We start from the raw sequence: 6,000 nt of genomic DNA on the forward strand, positions 1-6,000 counted from the left end.
GTAATATGGTGCCGAGACTATCTGGACTGTATACGTGACTTTATCCAGTGAGGTCCTCTCTATAAACTTTTTAAATTGGGGGTGGGTGGGTGGGGAGCACAGAGATCTACTCATCTTGGCAGCCGCCCAAGACAAGTCACGTGTGTAAGTTCCTTTGCTTCTTAAACCTGCCCACCTCCCAATCTGGAGTGGTCTGCCTCTGTCTTCCATCTCTCCTTGCCCTCCACGTACAGGGGCCAGTTTCAGATTACACCTGTGCAGCTCCTGAGGAGGTTGCAAACTAAGAAATGGATAAAGAAAATGTTGTATATACACAAAATGGAATAGTATTCAGCCTTAAAAATGAAGGCAATTCTGCCATATGCACAAATATGAATGAAGTTGGAGGATATTATGCTAAGTGAAATAAAGCCCGTCATGATTCCACCTATGTGAGGAAATCTAAAATAGTCAAACTCACAGGAACAGAGAGTAGAATGGTGGTTGCCAGAGTCTGAGGGGGAGGAGGGATGAGGAACTGCTATTCAACAGGTATAAAGTTTCAGTTATACAAGATGAATAAATTCTAGAGGTCTGCTGTACAATGGTGTACCTATATTAACACTGTGTTGTGCACTTGAAAATCTGTTAGGAGGCTAGATCTCATGATAAGTATTCTTATACACTTTTTTAAAAAGCCAAATAGAGACAAAAAAACAGTGTGCTTAATATCTGAGTGAGAAGATTAGAAATTCCTCAAGTGTTCAAAAATATGTTATCCTCTGTTGCTCATTAATACGTTAAAAATAAAGGAGAGTTGATGAATGGGGAGCCACTTACAATCTCTACAAAGTTACTATAAAATAAAGTTAATCACTAAAATAACACACCAGTTAACAAAATATGTGGAAATAGGATTACTATTTCCTAAGCAATGCAAAAAATATAAATTAAATAATAAAATATGTTAATTTCATATTTCTACATTATACGGTAAACAATAGGAATGTCTGCATAGAAATTAAAAGGGTTTATAAATAAAAGATTTTTACAAAGAAAGGGTGAGAGTTTGAAGGTTGGCTGTCCCCTTCCAAGATTCATCCAGAGGGGAGAGCATGCTGGTCCATATTTGATATTTTTATCTTCATTATCATATCTATCTAAACTTAGAAGACTGATGCATGACTTTTCATAACCTGGGCCATTTAACATATAAACCATTAATTCTTACTCTCGTCTAACTTTCACCAAATCACCCTAAGATGATCATTTGGCTTTGCATGTACAGTAGTCTACTGGAAGACAATGAGCTAGAAAAAAGAAATGAGTTAGTTTGGTTTATTTTTCTCATAAACTAATAAATCTGCATGTTCTGTTTTTCAGAATGGATAAAGAAAATGTTGATATGTCTTCTGAACCTGGCTAATGTGACATCAGCCCTGACCTACGTACTGACCTGGAGCTGATGAAAATCAAGCCCTTGACAGTCAGTTGTTAATTTGCTCCCAGTATATGCCTTATTTTATAACTCTCTTGCCTCATTTCTGACCCTTCACATTTCTGTAGAAATATATTTTTAAGCTTCTGAGAAGCACTGAAGGCTCAGCCTTGACTAAAATTGTAAATATACCTGTCTCCTGCAGGGCTCTGAAATCTGGTTACATGAGCAAAGAAAGCACATGAGTAGACTGATTCATGGTCAGGGTTTTGTAATCTCCTGCCATGAAAAGACATGAAGATTGATGGTGTTGGTGAGACAATGAAGTGTCCCACCAGGACACACAGCTATGAAGAAACTGACGAGGAGGGTTATAAACTGGAAGAATAAGAATAGATCAAGACCTCAGAAGTCTCATTGATATAAAAAACAAGTATCGTGGCAGTTAGAGAGCTAGACAGCCATCAGACTAAGAAGCTGTGATTGCAGAATGCAGTGCTGGTCTGGCCCTCTTTTTGACTAGGTAGCTGGGAATGAACACGCTCATCTGTCACCTTGCTGCCACTAAAGCTCCCATCTGTCTCTCTCTGTATATGCCTGGGTCTTCCTGACTACCAAAAATTGCTACTATGTGATATTTAAACTAGTGAGAAATTATCTTTAATTTTGCATGATACTTCATTTTGTCCTTATATTATGAATTTATTGTTACATATTATTCCTTGAATAATATGTGTGTAAAATTAAGCTTCTATAGTATAATATATGAATCATGCATTAGCATATGTCATTGTAGTCCCAAGACACCCCAGCAGAAAGAAATCAACTGGAGATCTAGTTGAAAGATTGAAGCCTGTGATGGCAATATCACATTATAATCCTCACTTTACATGGAAAAAGCTAAGGCACAAAGAAATACAAAGTCATAAGATGTGTAGCTGAGAAAGTCAGAAAAAGTAAACTAGCAATATTCTCATTCAGTCAAAGATTTAGTGGTAAATGTTGATATTACAAAAGCTATATTTTGGCCAAGATGTCTCACTGGAAATAAAAGAATGGCTTAATCTGCATTCAGTAAGCACAGTTATTCTCCATCTATGAAATTACACTGGTCTCAAGGATCACTTTAAATGCCACCTCCAATAAAAGCATTCCCAGATCTATCAGGATTCATACTTCCTTCTGAATACAGCAATGGAACTTGAAGCTACATTTTGGCTTGTACCTTGTATTAAAGTTAGTTGTTTACAACATCTGCCCCCAAATTAGAATATAAAATTGAAACAAAGATTTCTATCTTTACAAACACTATGTAGGGTTCTTACCTTACAAAAATGCAAACTTTAAATGGTTCAACGGTTTGAACCATTTGGCAAGCAATTGGTTGCCAAATTCTGGAAATTACAGATGCTCCTTTTTTGAAACTGTATCTAAAAGCTCAAATATCTAATTATATTTTTTTCTAAATTTGCTTACGTATCTGAGTTTAATTTTGTAAACTTAAGTATTTGGGGAGACAGACAGACAGAGAGATAGACTGATATAGATATATACCTGATACCTAAATGATGCCAACATAAGAAAAGAGCATTGTAAAATATTCTGCTATTAAGATCACAGTGAACTCCTTAGACCACGAATTCATGCACGTTTGTAGGTTTATAAAGAAACTCAACACTTTCTTCCAGCTGGGCTTTCTCCTTCTTAACATATTTCATGATCTCCTATTTATAATATTATATATAAAGAGATTGTTTCTCTCTTAAATGAATTCATCTCATATATCTTAACATAAAACACACAGATTCCGAAGACTTAGACAAATTGACAAACTGGAATAATTCCAAATAAACACAAAAATCAGAAGCATTCATTAGAAAATCAGTAACTTCACTCACCATTTAAAACTGAGAGTTTTAATAAAAATGTTTACGGCAGTATGTCTCAGAAGATCTTTTCTGCAAAACCAAATGAGACTAAGCAAACAGATAGTTTATAAGGGAAACATTTAGCCTTTGCTTTACAAAAGAACTTGAAGTATATTTAAGTGTTACCCACCCGGGTTGCTAAGAAACAGAATTAATTTTCTAAAGGAGTGAAGTCAGAGTAGGAAAAAAGAGTGAAAGCAGGACCTCTAATGTTGCCTAAAACCTAGCAACAAAGCAATAACTCCCGAGCTCTTTTTTGAAAGGTTAGAAAATCAACATACTACAAAACTCAATACTCAGTAAATGTCAACAGGAAAAAAGAGAGAAAATAATTCCACTCCAGTGCAGTTTTCCTAAATGTCTTGACAATTTATTTTTCATATTTGTTTAGTAATCTCTTTTGTAAGTCAACGTGAGTTGACATTTAATATAAACACAATTTGAAAAGCAGTTTCAACTCTTTTATTACCTTGGGTTGAAGAAGGTTTGAGTTAATTTCCTTAATGTTCACTTTATAAGGCAAATGAAGATTACAAGTTCGTCTTCCTAACTTATGGCTTAACCTACTGATTTCTGCAAAATAATTTATGGAGAAAGCTTTCTATTTTTATTGATCAAATTCTACACTCACTGATAATATATATATCTTGGTGAGATTTAAAAAAAATAAACTTGTCATAGAAAATTTCAAATATGTACCAAAGTAGACAGAATTGTATAATGAATCTTCATGTAACCATCACCCGGCTAAAAAACTGATCAACTTATAGCTCAAATCGCTTTAAATATACCTCCAACTTATCTCCCTCCATTCCTCATATTATTTTGATGCATCATATCAACTTATCAGTAATTATTTTAGGATGTTTCCACTAAAAGATAAAAACACTTTTATTTTAAAAGCGTATGCATAGCACCACTATGACATGTAAAACAAGGAACATCAATTCATTGATATTGAATAGCCAGGCAAAATTCAAGTTTCTAATTATCTCACAAAAGTCAAATATTTTTGGTTTTGCTTTTTTCTTTACAGTTTGTTTGTGATTTGGGCTAGTTATTCACTCTCATTTGGTCCAAAAAATTCCCGTGACCTGAGCATTAACTTCTCTCTTCCTCATATTTTTCTAATGAGGCGTAAAATTTCCTGAACAAAGATCTCTAAGTCTGGAGTCTTTTGACTAGCTTAACTATTGTTTCGTCTGAAGTGAAAGTTCGCCACTGGGTGGCAGTGCATTACTTATAATTTTATCCCAGTTTGTAAACTGAGACTCAAAGATAAATTTGCCTGTACTGTTTTCCCCAATATTCAATTTCACTGTGTTTTTTCCTTGGGGAAATGACAGTACAGTTGGGTTTACTCAATTTCTTACAGTTTTGATATAAAATTAATCTATCTTTATGCTGATTGTATTTCTCTTTCTCTCTCTTTGCATAGAGATGCATATGATTCTCAAAAGCATATGTTCAAAGTGCCTTTTATATTTGGTTCACTACTATTGTTTGCGATGCCAAAATACATATGATGTGGCCACAGATTTCAAGAAAATTATAAATAATTGGCTAGAAAAGATACAAACCTATAGGAATACATCTCAAGACAGGTACTAAATGTCAAATGATCCATCCTGACAGTTACTCTCCTGGGAAGTTAATAAGGGGTAGGTCCTTGAAGTTTAAGAACGTCTCTGAAAATTTCTTAGAGCAACTAAGATCTATTCTAATTCTTGACAACAACAAAGTTCTTAATAAAAAGGAGAGGAAGGGAAGATGATTTAGATGGGTGGACAGCATAAAAGCTACTTTAATTCTCTTTAATGCTTTCATGAATGCTTTTCAAGAAGTTTCTGTTAGGGAAATACTATTTCATGGTTAAGTGACTCAAGTTATATATAGAACCATCCAAAAATCTCCTCTTAAGTAGATACTTTGAGTGTATAATAAATTTTTACTGCACATGAATATGTGTGGGATGTACAAGGATCTGTTGCTCAGCTTCCACAAATTTAGGAAGGTACCCTGTTGTGGAAAATGAAAACCTCCACACTCTGACTTTTATGTCTCCTGGTATTAAGGAATACGCACATTTTTTCTTTACTTTAATATAATTTTATTATCATCTCCAATAGCTAGGTTTTTTCTTTTAAAAATAACACATTAGATATTTGCCCTCTGGTCTTTGGAATTTTGGGTATCATAAAAAGTAACAAAGCATCATCTTATCTCTGCAAATTAGTATCCCTTATTTTTCTGTGCAGAGATAAGGGGAAGAAAATTAAAGCATGAGAGTGATCACCATTTAAAAGTGAAAAAGAAAATGTCCTATAGTGTTTTCCCTTCCTTTCCAGCTAATCTCTTAAGCTGAATTCCTTGGCTCCAGTTTGGGGAAACTTTTTATTATTGTCTCCTAAGGGTCAGTCACATAAGCTATCCCACACCACCTCTCACATCTTTGTTCACCTGAATTATGAGCCACACTTAATTTAAAGTAAGATTCTGGAAATTAGAAGAGAAGAGTTTTTATTTTTTATTACCCACCACTAAGAATTTAATAGCTTCTAGTTGGAAGGCATTGAATGCGCACATTTTTGAAAAAGCCACTTGAATAACGTATGTTTATACAAATGAATTAACTTAAAGTGTACTGTAGTAATA

The sequence above is a fragment of the Monodon monoceros genome, unplaced genomic scaffold (genome assembly GCF_005190385.1).
Source record: "Monodon monoceros isolate NGI ecotype Baffin Bay Population unplaced genomic scaffold, NGI_Narwhal_1 Super_Scaffold_2, whole genome shotgun sequence".
Lineage (NCBI taxonomy): Eukaryota > Metazoa > Chordata > Mammalia > Artiodactyla > Monodontidae > Monodon > Monodon monoceros.